Raw genomic sequence first — 23738 nt, 5'->3', positions numbered from 1 at the left:
ATTGAACTTTTAATGATAAATAATAGAATATTGTATTTCCTAACTTTAAATTGAATTATAAAAGTATGCCTCATTGAACTCGTAACATTTTGAGTGCGTCAATACAACGCCGTGCTCCCACTTCCTAACGACGTGCAGATCACAATTCAAAAAATAATAAGATAGCTTTATTAGAATAAAATATTAAAATAAAACGTTGTGATTTCCACTTCAAATTTGATTATTTTCATTGATTTGTGTGTGTGTTTTCCATTTTCTTTGCTTTCTGAAATGCACCCGTGACAGTAGCTACATGTAGGACTAGTTGTCAACAATGCAACGTATCATAATTTGTCTAATCCGAAAATAAATAATAATTTCAGTGTTTATTTTAGAAAAACAGCATCAATTACAGATGTATAAAGGAATAGCATTACCAAATAGTGTGTAGACAGCGACCCATATAAACATTATTTACTCGCAATATTGCCGATTTCATACTCGCTTTCCTCGCTATATTTTGGGTATTTAGGCCTACATCTCTATTTGTATGCACTGGTGGCGAAAACATAATTTATAAAACTCGGGAAATTTGTCAACATCGGTTTAAATGTTGTCCATGGCGAATAAATTAGGCCCTTAAAAGCTGAGTTTTTAATAAAATCTCACATTACGTTCACAATCTGTTGATCGAAGAAGGGCGCATGTGACGTCACGGTACCACGTGTACTAACTTTTGGACTAAAAATAAGTCAAACAGTTTTCCGGGATTTTTTTCATTATGGATACAGATATCGTCCTGATATTTAGTCAAAGGCTTCCTCTCAGAGTAATACAAGTTCAGTTTGCATTTCAGCTGGATTGGTCCATCCTTGACCTACTTTTGGACTAAAAATGGGTCAGACAGTTTCCCGGGCTTTTTTCATTATAGATACAGATATTGCCCTGATATTTAGCCAAAGGCTTCCTCTTAGAGGATTACAAGTTCAGTTAACATTTCAGCTGGATTGGTCTATCCTTGACCTACTTTTGGACTAAAAATAGGTCAGACAGTTTTCCAGGCTTTTTTTTTCATTACGGATACAGATATTGCCCTGATATTTAGTCAAAGGTTTCCTCTCGAAGGAAGACAAGTGCCGTTAACATTTCAGCTGGATTGGCACACAATGACCTACATTACTTTAGGGGTAGAAGTAGTTCAAACAGTTTTCCAGATTTGTTTTTGGTATGGTCACAAGTATTGCACCTGAAATGTAGTCACAACCTCCATTTCAGATAAATACATAAACAGTTAACATTTCAACTTAATTGGTGCACCATGACCTACTTAAGGGCTAAAATTAAATCAAATGTTTTCCTGGACTTTTTATCATCATAGATAGATATTGCACCAACATTTTGTTTCAACCTCACTCCCGGAGAAATACATAATCAGTTCACATGCCAAATAGATTGGTGCACCACGGCCCACTTTAAGGCTTTTCTATTCAGAATGTGTGTTATATCAATTCATCCCGTGGGGATCCGGGTTAGAATAGGTCCTCAGTACCCCTTGCTTGTCGTTAGAGGCGACTAAATGGGGCGGTCCTTTGGATGAGACCGTAAAACCCTAGGTATCGTGTCACAGCAGATGTGGCACGATAAAGATCCTTCCCTGCTCAAGGGCCATAAGCGCTGAGCATAGGCCTAAATTTTGCAGCCCTTCACCGACAGTGGTGACGTCTCCATATGAGTGAAAGATTCTCGAGAGGGACGTTAAATAACATTTAATCAATTCAGAGTGCACAATATGCTTCCAGGTTGAATTTCGGTGTCCGACGGGTGTATATTGTATCGTTTACGGTACTCTTGTTAAATCGAGGGAGGCTACTGACAAACAAGTTAATGGTACAGGGGTTTTAAGAGTCTTGTTTAGAGTCAACATTTCGCAAAGTATATGGTCGTTACAACGATTTAGTTTGCTAATACAACCTATCATTGGGTCAAATGCTGTCTGACGTGTTTCATACCAATTGTTAAGCTGTTCTTATGACACTGATTTTGACTACGGATTACTTCGTTTACCTGATCAAGATATAGGGCTCATGGCGAGTGTGACCGGTCGACAGAGGATGCTTACTCCTCCTAGACACCTGATCCCACCTCTGGTATATCAAAAGGTCCGTGTTTGCCCAACTAACTATCTATTTTGTATTGCTTATAGGAGTTATGGGATTGATCACTGTTCGTTATCTTCACCTTTCATCCCCGATTTGGTGGGAAAATGATACTTAACACATGGTATGCTAATAAAATAATCACATGATCACAATTTGGTTTCGTCATGAATATGGGTCGATCTTCATTCATCTCTCAACAATGGTAATTTTCCTAAGCATAATTAATAAATGATTTCTTTCTTTTATTATAGAATACTATATGTAGTATTGAAATTTTTATCAAAATATCACATAAAAATTGAGCATAATAGCATTCACATTAAAATCTCAAATGGCTTCATTACTACATGTACATATAAATATTTACTTGTTCCAAATTACAAGATCTTTCTTTGATGAACAATTTATAAGATACCCATGATCCACAACGCTTACCAAAGTCACTTTCTCATACCATATTTTCTCTATAGACTTGTATTGTAGCACCACCCTGGTTACAGGATCACTGTGTGCACAAACTTGAAACTACATTTCATGAGAATGCTTGCATATTTATTTACAGGCTGTACCATTATGGTTTTTGAGAAAATGTAAAATTTACAAGTTTACTCTTCTACACGGTGATACCAAGTGTAACTTAATCTGACGAACTGTAGACTGGCGAGGTAGCAAAATATCTAGATTTTTGTGATAATGTAAAAGTTATACTCTATTGTCGCTCCACCCTACCCTAGGTGAGCACAGTTCAAATAAACTAAAATTTACACTACACGGGGAAAATTGAAGACACGTGATTCTTGGGAAGATTGTTTAAGATTTTTAACTTTTGTTATATAATATAATTTCTTGGTAAAATTTAAAACCTCAACTATAGTCCAGCCCTCACCCTTGGATCTTGGTTTCAAGAAACCTGAACCTTCTCCATGTGAGAACACTTACAGATCATTTAACAATTGTAGATGGGTAAAGGTGTGAACAGAAACTAACGTACAATATAAATGAAGATGTATGCTTGCATATTGATGACATTTTGTACACTTGTGGCTCTTGAGAGGAAGACTTGTAAGAGATTTTCCTAATAGTATACAATATTATGTAAACCCTTCGACCCCATGATTTTATATTTCCTGGTTTGGGCAAGCAACTGTCTAAAATCAACTCTCAAGTATTACAGAAGTTGTATATATGGACATTGCTAAGTTATTGTAGCAAAGAAGGGAAATCTTTGGATCAATCAGAGATCGAAACTGGGATTCTTGCGTTACTACTAGTTAGGAGATCTAACAATATCGTTACCTGGCCGATGTACGAAGTAAAGTAAAAGTACTGCGATATAAATTTTAAACCTAGTTCGGAAATCATACTAGGATTTATCATATCGAGGTGAAAAGGTAGTTTAAGATAAAATGGAAAAAACGTCGCGTATGAACTTAACTCGGGACTCTAGGACATTTTGCTGCCCTTTAGGGATTCTCATCGCCATATTCCCACGGCTGATCGTCTACTCGTCTACTGATGAGTAGAAGACGAGGTTAAATGTGGGGATCCGTCGATGGAGATACTGAAATACTATTAATATACGCAAGCAGAAATTCTTGGTTCAAGGTTGAGTAAACACATATTTGAATAAAAATAGATAGCAACCTTCACAGACAAAATAGCTCTTACTCACTATTAAATACAGGAGTATCCACATATATTATTGGTTTGGTGGAATAAAATACAGCATATTATATTTGTTTGTAGTAAAACATTATCCTATCACTTTCATTGTAATTAATTCAATTTCAACTATGAAAAGCATTTCCATGCCAATTTCTAAAGATAACTTGTATTCTAATAATAATGACATCAACGCGTTAAGAAACTTTATAATTTCCCACGCATGCACGAATTACACTCGTTTTCCTGGGTAGTGTCCATCATCTGGTCTGATCCATGGACACCAATATACTGGTTAGATTGGTGCGACCTTTCCTCTTCTCAAAGATACTCAATGTAATGGTCACTATCAGATATTCGGTCTCCTTCAGCTTTGAATGCAGGTTTATCGCTGATCACGGTGAGGAAGGTGACTTTCTTTTCGGCCTTTAGATTTCTCTTTCGACAGAAGAGGACAATGATAATAACGGCGATGATTATCAACACAACCACTCCTCCTGCAGAACCGCCTACTATTCCTGCTAATCCTTCCGAGGCGGATTCCGAATTGTCCAGAGGTTCGTGTTTGGAACATTGTGTGTCTGAAAATTTAATAAAGTTATTACGTATGGTTTAATGTCCGAGTAACACCCCTTTCCTTAACACGGGTGGATGTTAATTTTATATACTGACAATGCACTACAAGGGAAGAGTGGGACCATAACAGGGGATAAAAGTTTTACAAACAAATATATTTAGGGAAAAATCTCAAGAACCATTCGGCCAATGACGTTTACATTTACATGAAAGCTTCCTGACATAATGCAGATTCAAGTTTGTAAAAATCATGGCCCCTGGGGTTAGTTGGGACCACAATAAGGGATCAAAGTTTTACGTGCGAAAATATAAGGAATTTTGTTAAAATATAGGTCAAGCTGACTTAGGCGAGCTATGTGGCCCACTAACCTCTTTTTGGGTCCCATTTAGTGGCCTCTTACGACAAGCAAGGGATACTGGGGACCTATTCTAACCTGGATCCCCGCAGACTGCAAAATCAAAGAAAAATTTCATATGATAAAGACAATAATCACAAAAATCTTGACCCACTATGATACCAGATCCCCTACCCCTGGGATGAGGAAATTTATAATTTTGGTTAAGGGCGTCCTACACCTTCTACATACATGGATCTATTTAGTTTCAATTTACTATCAATAGCATTAAAGATATGGATTAATTATTTAACACATAAACACAACACCAAATTTGACCCTGTGTTAAAGTCAGAAAACCCGTATTTGGGGAATCATGAAATTCACAATTTTGGTAATGGCCTTCCTGTTGTACATGACTTTGCATTTAGTTTTCTGACAGATGTGCAGTTCTAGAAAAGCAGAATTTTAAAAATTCAATTTTTGCCAGTTTTTGCCCCACTCCATAGAACGGGTGCAAGGTTCCTTAAATTCACAATTTATATCCCCCTTGTTTCAAAGATGCTTTATACCAAATTTTGAAAAGAATCGGAAATGTAGTTATAAGGAAGTAAAGACAATGGTCAATTGTTATTGAACGACCAATAGAAATATGTCACCTGAGTGACTCAGGTAACCTAAAACTGTTAAATTTTAAAATACTGTAGCTCAATAACAGCACTGTGGCCTTTTTTTTTCTTTTCATAATTCATCTTTAATATAGAAATTGAAAAAAAAATACTTCCAAAAGAATTAACAATAGTACAAAATTTAGGTTCGAACATCATTTAGAGAATTGCATGAGACAAATATCAAACATTATCTATACTATTGCCATATTGATTTTTAATCTAATGAGGAAACTATTGTTTATTATCATTACAAATGAAATATTAGTAGTTACTTAATTAGCTACATATCAAATTACACAAATTCTGTGCTTACGTTTTCCCTTTTGAACTTTTCCAAATGGACATGTCTCAAAAATATTGCAGCATCTCTCCGATGAACGGTACTCTCTTCCGTTCTGGTCCTGAATACACCAGCTGCACCCTGCCACCTGGTAGCAATTTCTATCAAATAAATACAAGAAATCAACTTGACGCAAACATAATAACCAAAATTTGAATATCAGTTGTTAATTGAGATTCAGTACTCGCAATTCTTTGTTATGTAAACAAGGCTCCCAGTGAGCCTACTCTTTTTCGAACATCAGGGAAACGATCTTTTGCGTACCAAGGGTTGTGATCCGACGGACATAAAAGTTCAAATACATAAAAAGGTTTTAAAAAATAATTCGTGTATAGATATACAGTTATATCATAAAAATTTTCAGTAAAAGTCGCATTCTTGTAAATATTGTATAATATAATGATATTTGTAAAAAGTTCTTTCATTGACTGAACATTATTAAAAAGTCTATTTCGTATGGGCGTAAAATCACTACATTCTAAAAGAAGGTGATGTATAGTTAATGTACAATCACAAGATACATGTAGTGAAGAATTAAAGTCCAGACAACTACATGTAAGTTGTGACAGACGTACAGGTAACTATAGCACTTGACCACAAGACTAGTATTTTTCCAAAGAAAATTTCCTCGATATATTTCATACAAAGCCTAATATTTAACTCATTTATTGATCAATTTTAATGAAATAAAAAGCACTGATCTCAGAATTATTTACAGTATCATCTAATAATTTCAAAATAATTATATCATACAGCCCAGTAGCTAAGTACTTCGTTACTAGCTTGAAATTACGGATGTATATTTAATTGCTGTTATAAAATTTAGAAATTCATTTCAAAATTAAGGATTATCTCCCTCACGCATAGCTCTTATCCTTAGACGAGTTGGACTTCACTTGTTTGGCACACTGTTTTTTCCCTAAAAATCTTAAACTTCATTGTTATTTCGGATTTCAAACATTTCGGTTGAGCATCACTGAAGAGACATTATTTGTCGAAATGCGCATCTGGTGCATCAAAATTGGTACCGTAGAAGGTTTACATTGTAAAGATATGACAATTCTAATACGAGTTTAATTTGAGAGTACTTACTCATTATATATGTATGTGTAATTTTGGAATATAAACATCAACATAAGGAATAAAATTTATCTTTGCCATATTACATCACAATTATAGTTTTTTCCTCTTAATTATGGTTACACTGTACCTGATATTTCTACACAAAATGGTGTTTATTTCATCCAAATAAAGGAAACATTGGCTCCAAGGGGATATTTTGAAAAAATTTGGTTTTGTATGAAATGTATAGTGGAAATTTTCTTTGGGAAAAAAACTGATGGCCAAGTATTATAGTAGCCCCCTTCGTGGAAGTCGGTAGGGGTCTAACAAAATCAAAGAACTTAACGAAATTCGTTACATTATGTTGTTTTAATACTGAAATTTGTATCTATTTAATCATATGAAGCGATTATAATCATAATGATAAAATATTTATTCAGGATGATAATAAATAACCTGGAAGACAGGATCTTAAAATATAAGTCAACTTACGATCCATGAACTTGCGATTCATCAACTTGCGACCCATTAACTTACGATTTATCAACTTACATTTAACAACTTACGATGCATCAACTTACATTTAACAACTTACATTTAGCAACTTACATTTAACAACTTACATTTAGCAACTTACATTTAACAACTTACGATTCATTAACTCGGGTATTGCAGCCCACATCAAAGCATGGTTTCAGGTTTTTGATTTTTTCTAACTCTAGTTGAAGTTTAGTGTTTGAATCTGGCAACCGAGCACTACATATGTGGTATAACTCCCTGTTCCGAAAAAAGATTGTAATTGTAAGTTTGTAGATTTATAATTGTTTAATGATTGAAATTGTAATATTGTTTTATGATTGAAGTAACTAGACTAAGGTTAAAAAGTATCCATGAAATGAAACACTACTCGCAACATGGTCCAGTTTAAGGTAGTACATACATCTCTGTTAGAGGTATTTCGAAAACAAAGGATTTTGGAGTACCCCCTCCCCCTTTCAATGATTTTGGCCTTTAATATTCAGCTATGAAAACCACCACGAACTTATGCAATTGTTTTTATTGTTAAAGCATTAAAATAGAATACAGGCTTTCAAGGGGCTTAACCGCGGTGGCCAAGAGGTTAGAGCGTTCACCCCGCATGGGTTCGAATCCCGGCCGCGACAGACCTACGTCTTTAAAACAGATAGTGACAGTTCCATCGCCAAACGTTCGGCATAAGGTGTGAATGTGATGGGTCCTCGGAGATGACCTTAAAACGGATGTCCCGTTTCACAGTAGGTGTGGCACGCTAAAGAACCAGCACTGCTCAATGACCGTAAGCGCCGAGCATAGGCCTAAATTTGAAGCCCTTCACCGGCCTTGGTGACGTCTTCATATGAGTGAAAAATTCTTGAGCGAAACATTAAGCAAGATACAATCAATCAATCAATTCAAGGACCCTTATATTGTTTAAAGTTTTTTGTTGTTTTGTTTTTTCTCTCTCTCTCTCTTTTTTTTTGGTCAGAGGCCCTTATTTTCCTTATCTAAGCTAAAAATAATCCTAATAAAACTCTAATATTGTCATGAAAATTCTGAAGCCTTAGTATATTTTCAGATAGTGATTGTGTTGATTGAATGATAAATTGGTGGTACTTCACGTAAAGCTGATAAAGTCTCAAAATGAGTGACAATATTTCGAAGGGTCGTGAAACAAACAAACGTCCTTCTAATAAAGATTTTCAAGAGTTTTCCAACATTAAAATTAAACACCCCTTTTGTAACACCGGTACGGCAACCTTAGTGTCTACAAACTTCAATAAACATTACATAATGATAAAAAGATGAAGATGGCGAACAGTGATCAATGAAAGGTGAAAATAACGAACAGTGATCACTCTCACAACTCCTGTAAGCAATACACAATAGAGACGCGGGCAAACCCGGATATCTCATAACTCCCAGGAGTACAAAGTTAGAAATTGGGCAAACACGGATCCCTGGATATACTAGAGGTGAGATTAGGTGCCTAAGAGGAGTGAGCATCCTCTGTCAGCAATTTGACATAGTGTATTCTTCTGTTTTCGAACGAGACTTTTTAAGAATTTTTAAAATGTTCCAGTTTAAACTTCTGCAGTGACCTCACCCTAGCTAACCTCTGTCACCAAAGAATATTCCTATACATTAATGACCTTAATAAAAACTTGGGTCATTGTGTAAATAAACCTAAATTCATACTACACGGGGGAGCTTACATATTAATCTGACTTATTGAATCTTGATAGTTCGCAAGAAGATAAAAATTGTTCCTCTATATATACATGTACCTAGTATGCTAACATTTAAACCTCCTTGTGGCCTTGATGCTAGGTTTCAGGGTATGAACAAAGGAGTAGGCCCACGAAGGGTCAAAATCGGCGCTGTGAAATTTTTGTAAAAAGAGTATTGCTATAATGTAATATAAAGCACAGTCATGGACCAAGTGTATTATGACATCAAGTTTATATGACATCAATTTTAGAATATCATCGTGAAGATTAAATAGTGAAAATTTTTCCCTAGTCCTGACCTGTGCTAATATATAAAAACAAACTTTTGTTAAATATCAGACTACCAATTTTCAACATACTTTACATATTACAAGAGGGATATGCTTGCTTGTACATTGTAATAGCATACCAATCAAAACAAAATATCTTTATATATTTAATATCTGAGGTGATAAAAAATATTTAATAAGTGTATGTTCGAGATTGAATCATTTTCAATATGGAAACATTATTTAACTAAGTTTACTGTAATTAGTTGAACCCCGTCATGAAATGTAAATAGACGAGAAAATTTGTGACCGTCTCAAATGTGCCAAGCAGCATGCATGTACTTATGAGACTATTCAAAAGAAGAATGAAATTGAACATCATCGCTGCCACAGGCTTTCAGATACATATATGACCCTGGTTGAATCCTGTTGACGGCATGGCGTCACAGTTACAAAAGCGCGGTAAATTATACAGCTGAGATTTAGAATTGTTTGCAACATTATTAAGCGATCATTCAATTTCAATGTACACGTAGTGGTCAATATCATTTTCGTTGCGTCTAATAGAATATGTCTTAGATTTTCAAATAAATATTCAGAGACTTGCTATATAAATCAGTGGGAGAGACAGAGACACACACACACAGAGAGAATGACAGAGAGAGAGAGAGAGAGTCAAATGGTTTAATTCAGATAAATGCAATGTCACTTTAGAATCAAATAAGAAAATGTCCATTCGTATTCATTTAAAGAAAATAATTGATGCAGACCTCTTCCCTGTCGCTGTACATGATGTGGGGTTTAAAATTTTTTATGTTTTCATCTTTTGACGTCTAGATCTATATGTAAGACCTTTAGACGATGTTGACAATTAACTTACATCTTAACTTAAATTGCAGTCAGCATTATTTATCTTTTCTAAGACACATTAGTGTTTATTTGCAGATTACATTTGTAACATTTAGACTGATGTAAAATTGACACTATTGGCCCTGACATCATTTATTAAGATAATAACACTTATTTGTAATTCATTTAATAAGATACGAAGTAAGCTTATAAAGGGAGGTCCCGTATTACAGTACACGGAGAGGTCACGTGGGGAGATAAAGACCCCTCACTGTAACTACTTCAAGCGTAATCCATTACCTGGTGACGTCACTGAATGTGTTGAAAATTCTCGAAAGGGACGTATACAATCAAACAAATAACAATAAAGAAACAAACAAATAATGATAAAAGAAACAAATAACAATAAAAGAAATAAATTACCCAGATGTTGTTTTCTCCTGGCAAGTATCATAAGGCACGACCTTATGACAGAGGCAACAATCTGATCCGCTGCTGGTACAGGAATACTCAAGCGGGGATATATTTGAACCCTGTCATTTTTAGAATAAAACAGATATCAGTTTTTAGCACAAAGCCGAAGTAATTGAGATAATGTTTCATACTTATTACTTTTTAGCACACCTGCGTCGTAAACGTTTCACATTTTCGACTTCTTCTCAAGAACCGCTGGGCCAATTTCAACCAAATTTGCCACAAAGCATCTTTGGGTAAAGAGCTTTCAAGTTTGTTCAAATGAAGGGCCATGCCCCTTTAAAAGGGGAGATAATCACAAAAACGCAAAAACGGGATGGGCTTATTTAAAAATCTTCTCAAGAACCACTGGGCCAGAAAAGCTGAAATTTACATGAAAGCGTCCTGACAAAGTGCAGATTCAAGTTTGCTCAAATCATGATCCCCGGGTGTTGGGAGGGGCCACAATAGGGGATCAAAGTTTTACATATAAATATTTATATTGCAATCACATTTTCCTCTATGAACCAACCAATTTCAGCGCGACACAATCCGTTCACATTGACTATGAACGGATTATGAACTAGCTTAAAGCACGCGACTGAGAGAGCGTAATGGTTTGAAAAAAATAGAACATCTGTTACAAAGATCTCGCAAGTCACACCTTTGGATTAAGATTGTAAACTTACGTGGATTATCATCCCAATCTTGCGGTCTCCTACCTCCAAAATACGGTGCACCTTGCAATGTTGATAAAAGGCAGGGTGAGACGAAATGTGACGTCATGTCTATGTGTTGATCTACGTCACAATACGACTGTGACAGAGGTTAGGAGTTCGTTTTATGCAACAAAATAGAAGCAATGTAAACAAACGGTGTTTTAGTTAAGGAATATAAATATAAGAAATGAACATCACTTTTGAGCTGTTCATGGTCAATATGAACGGAATTCGATTTGAGGCAAATTCTGTGTGAATCGCTAGCGCGATTCACAGAATTTGCCTCAAATCCAAATCCGTTCATACTGACCATGAACAGCTCACAAGTGATGTTCATTTCTTAAATATATAGGACAAATCTTTAAAAATCTTCTTCTCAAGAACCACTGAGCCAGAAAAGCTGATATTTACATGAAAGCTTTCTGATATAGTGCAGATTCAAGTTTGTTCGAATCATGGCCCCCTGGTGTAGGATGGGGCCACAAGGGGGATCAAAGTTTTGTATACAATTATTTGGGGAAATCTTTAATAATCTTCTTCTCAAGAACCACTGAGCCAGAAAAGCTGATATTTACAAGAAAGCTTTCTGACGTTATGCAGATTCCAATTTATTCAAACCATGGCTCCCGGGGGTAGGATGGGGCCACAAGGGGTAATCCACGTTTTGCATACAAATATATAGGGAATTTTTATTTTAAAATCTTCTTTTCAAGAACCACTGAACCAGAAAAGCTGATTTTTACATGAAAGCTTTCTGACATAGTGCAGATTCAAGTTTGTTCAAATCATGGCCCCCGGGGGTAGGATGGGGCCACAAGGGGGATCAAAGTTTTACATATAAATATTGGGGAAATCTTTATAAAATCTTCTTTTCAAGAACCATTGGGTCAAAGTAGTTGACATTTACATGAAAGCTTTCTGACATAGTGTAGATTCAAGTTTGCAAAAATCATGGCCTCCAGGGGTAGATTGGGGCCATAATAGGGACTAAGGTTTTACATGCAAATATATATGGAAAGTCTTCAGATATGGGCCAAGGTGACTCAGGTGAGCGATGTGGTCCATGAGCCTCTTGTTTCATTTTATTACCCCATTATCAACAATCGGAACTCCTCGAATGTCTCGCGCACTCAACATAGTCGAGTGCGCGAGACAATTCCAGGAGTTCCGATTGCCATTATCAACCCAATAGAGCAATGCCGGTCTTGACAATGGTGACGCTTTGGACTTACTTACTATAGTCAATACATATTCATGTTATTTAACTACACGTAGTATGCATAATTAACATACGGTATGCATAATTTAAGGCGGAAACTCATTTAATTTTTATCAGATTCTGACTCATCCCTAGAATACTCTACAGTTCTTTAACACACCCCTGTTTAATTTTATCAGATTCTGACTCATCCCTAGAATACTCTACAGTTCTTTAACACACCCCCGTTTAATTTTATCAGATTCTGACTCATCCCTAGAATACTCTACAGTTCTTTAACACACCCCCGTTTAATTTTGAAAATCAACACCATCCTTTGGTGGTTATTCATATTTTTGTACATGTCATTTTAGTATCCTTCCTCACAAACAACTTTTGGGAATGTAGTGTTTTCATCGTATCTGTTTTCGTCCATCTAACTGTCATTGGGACAATTAATTGGTTTCACATAATTAAAGGTCAAGTGTAATAGAAATAGATTTGAAAATAATGTTTATCAGTTTATTGATGTGTTTAATTTTTTTTTTAAATCCAGGTAAATGCGCAAAATACCTATTCCAAAATCGTTGTTTATAGAAACGAATGAAGGGATTGTCACCCTTTCTTATTGTAGTAGTGTGTTTTTTATCTTAATTATAAAAAAAAAAAAACAAAAAAAAACTATCATGCAGAATGTTCACGTTTTAACTCATACATGTAGATCGACCCCATAAAACTGAGTGGTCATGTGGTCAAGTTTAAAGGGCTTGTATTGAACTTTCATTGGTTCTTGTGACTGAGTTTTATTCAGGTACTTTTACTAGAGACTTTGAGATAGCATTCATAGCAAGTTGACAGAAAGTTCTAGTTTGCTGACAAGATATATTTAAGACATTTATGATATTTTAGACTTTATACGGACTGGACAGCAAGTATTAACTTCTTTATTAACATGTCTGTATAATTAGTTTCACTTTGAAAGAAGGGTGCAAGTTTAAATTATCAAATAAAAGTAAAACCTTGTAATTCATATTAAAGTCAAAGGATTTGGAATAAGTGGTTTTATACTGATTAAATATAAATAATGGTCCTAAGATTATGTATTTTTATTGACAGATTTATTTCTGGAACGTCCAGTTGATATTAAATCAGTATATGCACTGGGCTCTGTCCCATAGAGAGGTAATGGAATATATTGCCTATTATATATTATGACATTTATTAGTTTCATAGTACTCATAATGAAATATTGTGAGATGTAAGCATAATGTACATATTTAGATTATCTAGATTAAGAGATAAAACTCTTAATGTCAAATCATTTCATTGTTACTGATAATTCATGCGTGATATATATTATTATGAAATGATATTTATGTATGTTTTATTTGTTATAGGGTCGAAAATATACATTTTTAAATAAATGGATGAACCTAAGCCAGGAGTTTGGTGTTTTGCTTGTGACAGTACTAACCAACCCTGTTTCATTGGCGCCCACGTAGGGACTGGATGTCGTCCAGATGATGCAAGGACAATGGACAATTATGAAGACCGCCACAGTGAAAATTCATGAATGACTCATGTGTATTGTGACTTTGTGCTCATAGAAGAAAAAAAAACCGCTGGATTTCACGAGTGAGTACTTCACGTGCACGAGATCAGATGAGCTCAGGATTGGTGAGTGACTGCATGGTATACTCAGTACCTTAACACTTGGACATTCTCAGATAGTGATTATTACAGGCCTGTCGCGATTTTAAATATATAGCTTTGGATACTGTTTTGTAAATGCTGTAATTTTTTTATTTCAAATTATGTAACAGATTTTTTTTAAATTTTCTTACATGTGAAATAATTTTGTAGACTTATATTGTGTACTGCAATCAGCTTTGATTTTTTGTTGGTAAGTAAGTAATCTTATAGAACTATTTACACCCCCCCTCCTATTAATTCTTAAAAATTAACTAAACAAATTCGGTGGGTTTTTTTTAAATTCCTTGATAACATTTGTGATAGGTTGTGAGAATGTAAGTCATCAGAGCACAGTATTATCTTTCCCCTGCATTTTATTCCAGGTTTCAATCAATTTAATTAACATTAGTGACATTGACAGACCTAATAGCTGACTTCAGGTTTATAGTTCATTATTCAGACATTGGGTCATCGGTTTATTGTTGGAGGTTTGCACAATAAGTTTTCAGTGGTCATTGTTGGACAATTGTTTTTCTCAGATTCAATTTAAAGCTCATTTCTTGGTATTTTGAGTACACCCATTTTGTAGCTTGTTGTACATAACCTATAAATACGTTGGGATCGCGTCTACGAATTTTACAATCGGGATCGGAATTCGTTTGATCAAAAATAAAACGGAAGTTGATTTGTTTTGAAGTTTCTCAGAAGAAATTTTGACGGTTTTGATCCAGTTTTTTCAACTATGTAAGTAATACAGGTATACATCATAACTTAAAAAGTTATAGTAGCGTTACCGGAAGCACGTCGACCTGTCTGTTTGTGTATGAATAAATAATAAGCCACAGAAACTTCGACATTTTGTACATCTGTCAACTTCGTGTTTGTGTTGTTTATTTCATTCGTCAGAAAAGGGCTGAATATTACTAAATAAATATGTGAAGATAATATAATAAAGTCTCATTGCTATTATATTTCAACTTTGATTTGATTTTAGATATTTACAGTTTTTGGATTGCATTGCTCAGTACTATACCTACAATTTACTTCGATTAAAAAAAACCCCGGAAGTGACCGTTTGTTTACAGGAAAACACATTGCCTACAAGGAATTATTTGTTTACATTGCTCATTCCACTGCTATGATTGAATTTTTTTTTAGATTGTGCTTGTTTTTCACATTCTAGTGTACATTGTATATAGTATTATGAGTCGCTTGTCATTGTCCATTGATTTGTGTACATATGTTGTTCCAGTTCATTTTCATTACTATATTCTATATTTTTAATGTCACATCAGATTGTCTTTGTCACTTTGACTGTGATACAGCAAGGATAATGGAGTTGTCCAAGAGTGAGATCAGCAATATTGTTGATGCTTTCAAAGAACTGAATGTAAAACCAAATATAGAATCATCAGAGAGTTCTATTTCCTGGATGTCAGATTATCATAAATCTGTTTTGCTTCAGCATGTGCCTAAATTATCATTGTTTTCAGGCAGTGCAAATGGTGCAACTTCATTTCAGTCATGGCAATATGAAGTTCAATGCTTACTTCAAGAAAAACATCCTACATCATGTATTCTACAAGCCATAAGACAATCTCTCAAAGGAGAAGCTAGTAGAATTGTGATGAACCTCGGAGTAGGAGCGACAATTGCCGACATTTTGAGAAAATTAGATAGTGTTTACGGATTTGTCGACATGGTCGAAGATATACTTGCCGAATTTTATTCAGCAAGGCAGTATTCAGACGAGGATGTTACTGCTTGGAGTTGTAGACTGGAGGCAATTATGAGCAAGGTGGAACAAATAAAGGAATTACAGATAGGCGAAAAGAATTCTATGCTGCATAATATGTTGTGGGTTGGATTACAGCCTACCCTTAAGAGAATCACAGGATATTTGTACGACAGTATCCATGGTTTTGATGATCTCCGAATAGCTCTTCGTAGGGTAGAACAAGAACATAAGGCAGATAAATTGGTTGATTCAGCAAATAGGAATGACGTGAAAGGAAAACGAAAACCACGTGGTAGGAAGAAATCTGAGCAAACGAGACAAACAAATAATGAAGTTTTTGTTTGTCAAATGTCAGCTGAATCTACATGTTCTGATCCTATGACCAAAAAAAAAACCTCATGAGGCTGATATAATCATGCATCAACATCCTACAACTACTTTGCCATCAGCGTCATTAAATCATACTGGGCCTGTATGTTATCGATGTGGTCAACATGGTCATATAGCAGTAGGCTGCAGAGTTCTCATGGACCACAGCAAGAAGCCATTTCACACTACACAGTGTAAAGAGAGAGGGCACATATACCAACAACATACAACTTCTTCAAAAACTTACAGTACCAAATCATCATTAGTTGGAGAATGTAATGAAGTATCTATAAGGATCTTTGATAATGAAACTAGAGCACCGTTAGATACTGGTTCGACTGTTTCCACTATTAATGAATCATTCTACAAAGAATATTTTCCAGACATTCCATTGCAGTCCCTTGATTTTGCATTGAGTGTAGAATGTGCAGATGGACTTGAGTTACCATACCTTGGGTACATTGCTTTAGATTTACAGATAACAGGAGTTCCAGCTCTTCCTTTGATGAAGGAATGTCTATTTCTGGTGGTACCCGAGAGTTCGTACAACTCAAAAGTTCCAGCTCTTATAGGAACGAACTTGCTTTCTGTGATAATGCAGATGACAAAGGATGTGTATGGTGACCAGTTTTTGCAGAAGGCTAATATGTACACACCATGGTATTTATCCATGCGATGTTTATCTCTGCGGGAACGAGATCGTACGAAATGGAAACAGACTTGCAGTCATTAAATCAGCAGAAAACAGGAAAATTACAATACCTGCAAACAGTGAAGTGGTTATTCAAGGATATTTAGACAAAAAAATTCCGTATGAGCCAGTGTGTGCGATGGTACAAGCCACTATTTCTTCTTTCATTCCAGATGACTTAGACATTTCCCCATTCCTAGTTTCATATGACTACAACAGGACTGGAATTGTTCCTATTCACATTACCAATGTAACAACAAGAACTGTTACAGTTCCACAAAAGGCCTTGTTATGTGAGCTACAACCTGTAACTGTTGAGGATGCCACTCAGCTGAGAGATAAGACATCCAGTGTGAATGTTTTAAATCAAATGAAGATAGAGGACAATTTAAATCCATCAGAGTTACGAAAGGGATTACAGCCTATTAAGGCATATAGTGATGTCTTTTCACATAGTGAAGATGATATTGGACATACTACGAGAGTGAAACATCAGATTGAACTCACAAACTATGTACCATTCAAGCAGCGACACCGAAAGATTCCCCTAAACATGATTGAAGAAGTGAGGAATCACCTACAGCAACTTTTTACCAGTGGTATTATTAGACGGTCAAAGTCACCATGGGCTAGCAATGTCGTACTGGTAAGAAAGAAGAATGGTCAGTTAAGAATGTACATCCTTAATAATGCCAAGTTAGATGCAACAGGACATAGATGGGTGGCAGCATTGTCATCATATGATTTCGACATCAAATATAGACCAGGCCGAAACAACGCTGAGGCAGATGCACTGTCACGATTACCAACAGTCTCGGATTTAGCCACCATATCATCTGATTCTGTCAAGGCCATAAGTAAATCACAGATATCACCGTACATAGAGACCATTTCTATGTCAGAGCAACCATTATCAGCATTGGAGGACATTTCCACAATATCAGAGATTGATATGAGGAAAGTTCAACAAGAGGATTCAGAACTTTGTCCATGGATACAGTCTGTATATGACAAGTATAAGCCTAAGAAGACTGACTTATCTGGATCATTTGCTGATGTAGTCCTGCATAGAAATTTTGACAGACTGAGGTTGATCAATAACATATTATACAGAGAAGTAACTGTTGATGGAAGAAAAGTGAATCAACTAGTAGTACCATCAAGCTTAGTTGGATTTGTATTGAAATCAGTCCATAATAACATGGGACACCCAGGAAGAGAGAAAACCTTGAGTTTGATTAGAGATCGTTTCTTCTGGCCAGGACAATACCGGGATGTGGAGAATTGGATAATTTAAAAAACATCTACATGTAGATACAATATCATAAAATGTAAATTAGGCCTATTAGTACATGTAATTTCTTCACAACACACGTCAAATGTGAAATTGATATATTACGGCACAAAGTTAACGAATTGTAGCATTTTGAGGTGTGAACTTTTGCCTTAATGATTCATGATATATATGTAGCACATTAGGAATGTAGCATATTAGGAAAAGGAAAAACTTGTACTTGTTTTCATAATGAACTTGAAAAAAAAAGGCTTTGGAAATTGGACTGACCTCGCAATAAATAAGGTTTTATCAAAATGGGTTTTTAAAATTAAATTCATTTCCATTTTTACTATATTTTATTTTTTCAATATATATATAGTGAAGAAATGAAATGATGACGATGAGTCCCTTATAAATATAGTATGAGTACGACAATATTCGAAAGATATTTCATTTAATAAAAGAAATAAAATCAATTCGAACTAGGTAATGGGTGACATTAATTTTTATGTGCAATCGCAAACCCATTGAATACAATGTCGAATTAAAGCATTCAGTGGTGGATGTAGAGAGGGGTGGATTGCGTGCACCCCCCCCCCTTTTGGGTTGAACTTTTTATATAATTAAAATACATCCCTCCACTTGTTTTGTAGGATGTCCAGTTAATCATCACTTTGCACTTTGTTTGGAGTCAAACAGGATGATGGAAACCTGATCCTCGTTAATTAAAGTGTCACTCACTGATCCTCGTGGCTTGTCACAAATCTCTGTCTCTCTTTTCAATTTCAGTATCTATATTCTTCGAAATTTAGTATATTTTGGGAAAAGAAATATACTTAATCCCTGTTCCGATTTCATATTGCAGTTCAAAGCAGCGCATTGTACCATACATACAGGACTTTTCTATGTAAACACTATAAAACCCTATCAACGCAGTCGAAAGTTGTCTCAGATGACGTCATAAGCTACGAGCGATAACTCACGTCACAACACATTTATCGATCGCTCAGGTAAAAGTTTGATAGCGCCGTGTAATTCACGCCAAGTGATGTTTATCAAAATTGCCATGGAAATTAATCCATAAGTGTACGACAGACATTTTTCTGTATAAAACTCAAGTTTTAGGAAAATCACCGTACAGTACTTGACCTTTACATATATGTAAGTGTAGAATCAAGGCTGTGACCAAAGAGCTATTACTCTCTAAGATATTTATTTTCTCCTTTTAAAATCAAGATCGAAGGAAACATGAATAATGTCGACTTGTGTCTTTGGATCTTCAGTTATACGATATTTCAAATATGCTCCAATATGGATATGCCCCGCGGGCATATCCGTATTACATGTAGTTCTGTTACCACAGGTATAGTTTTGTTAGTTTGTTGTAGTGAATGTGACTTGCAAGGAGTGGGAAACGAAATTTGATACCGAAAATAATTAAATCAGAGTATGCTGTTTAGGTCTTTAGAATTGTTTACCGTATAGCGGTTTTTTTCGCGGGTCTAAAATTAGTGTTTTGCTGGCTCAAACGTATGCTAATAATTTTAGCGGAATAAATTTTGGCGGACAATAGAGATTTATCTCTCTTGCAAATATTGAAGTCGCAATTAGGTGCATATTTGGCGAGTGAAATTTGGTAAACTATCATCATAATTTACGGAAGAGTTCGACAAAGGGAAATAACTCTTGGGGAACTCGGAACTTCCATATTAGGTGCATATTTGGCGAGTGAAGTTTGGTAAACTATCTAACCTCTAAAATAAGTCAAATATATCACCCTGTGGAAAAAATCCGCTATACGGTATATAGACCTGGGAATCCGGATTACAATAGGTCCTCAGTACCCCTTGTTTGCCGTTCTAGGCAACTAAATGGGGCGGTTCTTCGGATGAGACCGTAAAAATCGAGGTCCCGTGTCGCAGCAGGTGTGGCACGATAAAGACCCCTCTCTGCTCAAAGGCTGTAAGCACGGAACGTCAGCCTGGATTTTCCAGCAACGATGTCGTGACTGAGGTCTCCATATGAGTAAAAACAAGTATTGAGTAGGTTGTTAAACAATACACAACCTACCAACCTGACAACAGGTCCCAGCTAAAAGGTCCTTCTTTTTAATGATGATATAAACATTGCTGTGAAGAACAGGTGCAATTTTGTAGCCTACTGATGACAACTTGTTGATCGGGTCAGACGTATCCTTCAGATGTACCTGTAGTAAAGTCATGTTGCAAAACATGTTACTTATAATATTCTAGCAGATTTACATGAAAATCATAAATACGTGTGTGAGGATTTCCAAGAAATATATCACTGTTCGTTTTCTTCGCCTTTCATATACATTTTTTTTTAGATATGTTATTGTACTTACCCGATATGAAAACAACTGCTTTTTACTTTCAATGTCCAAACAACTTTCTTTCTCGATAATTTTATCCTTCAGGAGATCTTCAAATATTTTTGTTTCCTTAAATAAAAATATGAGGTTTATTTATTATAGACAATAACAATGAAAACCCAGGTTTAAATCTATACTTTTATATTTTCTAATGCTGTTAGGGTCAAAGAATGTTAATACATGTAATAATGATCTTCATGAAACATTTTAAAACTGAAAACTAAGTCCAGGGTTTGACACTAAGGCACGTCCGACCGACCGAGTCTACTAAATGATAGGTCCGGTCGGGTAAAATGTCGATTTACTAGTCCGACTGGTCGTGTTGAAAAAATAAACAAGAAACTTTATTTTAAACCATAAGATATCTTCTTTTTTTTTTTTTCTTCTTTTTTTTTTTTTTCCCTTTCAATATCTTTTATTTCTAGCTAACATACATTTGATATTTGGGGGTAATGTCTCCGCAGAGACCCCCGAATAATCCTCACCTAGGGTGCCAGGGGCTCCATGGATTGGATATATGTATATATATGTGTTAACTATACATGTATGCATATTTAAGAAACATATCTACATGATATCAAACAGTATAGTTGATAATATTGTTTTTCTTTTACAATTAAAAGATTTACATGCTAGATAGCAATATTTTTAAACTAAAAAAAAGCAAAGTATATTTAGATGTCAAAATTATATCAGTATGCAAAATCTAATCTACTTAATACATATAAAGCAATGATTGATCCATATTGTTGCAGGGGAGACACAATCACAAACAGTTCACCACTCCCCTAACAACAAGTACTGAGGAACAGGTCACCCTCAAGTACTGTTAGAATGCTATTGTTGGAAACTGAATATCAGATACACAGTACATACAGATTATTGCAATACATGTGTTATAATATAAAGCATTAAAGTAACAAAGAAAGTCTCTCAAATAATTTGTGATCTAGGAAATCGTACTTTGATTTTCTTAATGTTAAGTATGTTCTATAACAGTCTAATTTAACCTGTATCAAGAGATTATTCACACTTTCAGTTTTGTTTTCAAGTCTTAACATCATTTTACTTTTGTAAATTCTGAAAGCAATATATGAAATCACAAAGTTAAATGTATGCACTTTAGGATTATCTTCATGAAAAAAGCCGAGAACAATATGTTTCCATCGAATGTCAATTTCAAGCACCATTTCAACAGTATTCCATATCTGTCTTACATTTTGACATTCAAAAATTAAATGTGCATTGTTTTCAATGACATCAGCACAAAATGTACAGTTTCTATGAACATCTTTTTTCCATTTGCTAAGTAGATAATTGTTGCATAAAAGATTGTGCAAAAGTTTGTAGTTAAATTCAGCAACATTTTTATCAACAACTTTACATACATTATTTCTATAAATATTAGTCCAGTCTGACTTTTCCAACATAAGTCTTTTCCCACATACTTTCCATATATGATCTTTGAAACTTGTCATCAACAAAAATGTCGTAAAAGAATTTACAAGATTTGCCAATTATAGATTCAATTTTTCCATTTTTAAATAAAAACACGTTTTCTTTTTCTATATGGTATTCTGTCTTATGACTTATTTTATTAAAAACATTTCTTAGTATTTTATATTCACACAACCAGTTATGTTTGTTTGTAAGATTTGAAAACCATAAGATATCTTATGTCAACAACGAAAAATGGCTATAAGTTAAAAATAAAATACCATAAGATATCTTATTTTTAACTTATAGCCATTTTTCGTTGTTGACACATGTGCGGGAATGTCTCGACTTCTCGTCCTCAAGGAAGGATGTTCTGAGAAAAAAAGGAGTAGGTTGGGAAGAAACAAAGTAGGGCTTATGAAAAAGAAATTTTAAAAAAGCGGTTAATGTCATTTTATTCTAACAAAAGACTAAAGAATTCCCGTGCCGAGTAGAATTTAAAGAAACAGTAAATGCGTTTGAAAATAAAAGCATCAAATTGAATGACAAGACTAAAGATGTTTTTGAGACAATTAAGTACGTTTTAGTTTAAACTTAACGTTTGTCATTTGAATTGAGTACTTACATATGGAGAAACCATCAGGGTTTCTTTTCTCTGGAAAGTTTGTCAGGGCTAGTGGATGTAAGGTCAGGTCTAGTAAATATCATTTGAAGTAGCCCGACTGGTCTAGTGCTCAAGGAAGTAAATGTCAAACCCTGCTAAGTACATATACATTTGATTATTAATCAGGATTTAAGCAATTCGCAAGTTTCGAAAACAGAACTGTGTATGAGGTGCATTGAATGACTAACTGGGACAGAGTGCACCTACAGTAAGTGAGGAATACTTGCTTGATTACGGTTTTACGCCGTTTTGGCAATATTTCAGTCATTTTACGGCGGTTCACTTATTGAAATATGTTTAGTTGTTAGTGTTCCGTTTCAAAATGTAAATGTAAGAAATATGAAATGATATCTAATTTTACTAAAATGAAAACATAAAAACGTCATATTAGCAAGCATTGTCCTAAATGTTGTATGTACATGTATGAGCAACATAATCATGCAAGATAATGATAAAGTATTTCATGTATTTGTGTGCCCGATCACTACTCCTTACATGTACTAGTTGATGTATCAATTGATTGATTAATTGAATATTGTTTTCAGGGGCGGATCCAGGAATTGCAGTTACGGGGGGGCTCCACTTTATGAGGAAATGGGTCCAGGGCGAAGCCCTCGAGGGGGTCCAGGGGGCGAAGCTCCTGGGTTTTACAGATTTTATGGGGCTTGAAATATTTCTCCTATTTAGTCATTTGTACTATTTTCTATCATTTTAATAAGGTGAAATTAATAAATTGACCCAAATTTTAAGTGGTTTTTGGAAAAAATTAAGTTCTTCCAATAAATTAATTTAAGAAATCAAAAGATTTTGTCATTTATTTCTCCGGGAGTGGAAGAAATTATTGCTTCTTTTATCGTTTAGTACATTTTCCTAAACAAGATACCACGATTTACCTTAAATTTGAAAATTTTAGAGGGGGGGGGGGGGGGCGCCGGATGCGCCCCCTCTAAATCCGCAACTG

The 23738-nt window shown here is 35.0% G+C and overlaps 1 pseudogene; it reads right to left on the bottom strand.

Annotated features, from left to right (window-relative positions):
- Window positions 1–1685: 1685 nt before the first annotated feature.
- The window catches only part of LOC125672294 (VWFA and cache domain-containing protein 1-like), a 71249-nt pseudogene continuing 49196 nt past the window's right edge, over window positions 1686–23738 (bottom strand).

This window comes from Ostrea edulis, chromosome 1 (assembly GCF_947568905.1).
Source record: "Ostrea edulis chromosome 1, xbOstEdul1.1, whole genome shotgun sequence".
Classification (NCBI taxonomy): domain Eukaryota; kingdom Metazoa; phylum Mollusca; class Bivalvia; order Ostreida; family Ostreidae; genus Ostrea; species Ostrea edulis.
The sequence above is the reverse complement of the archived record's forward strand: the minus strand, read 5'-3'. Positions and strand labels throughout refer to the sequence as shown.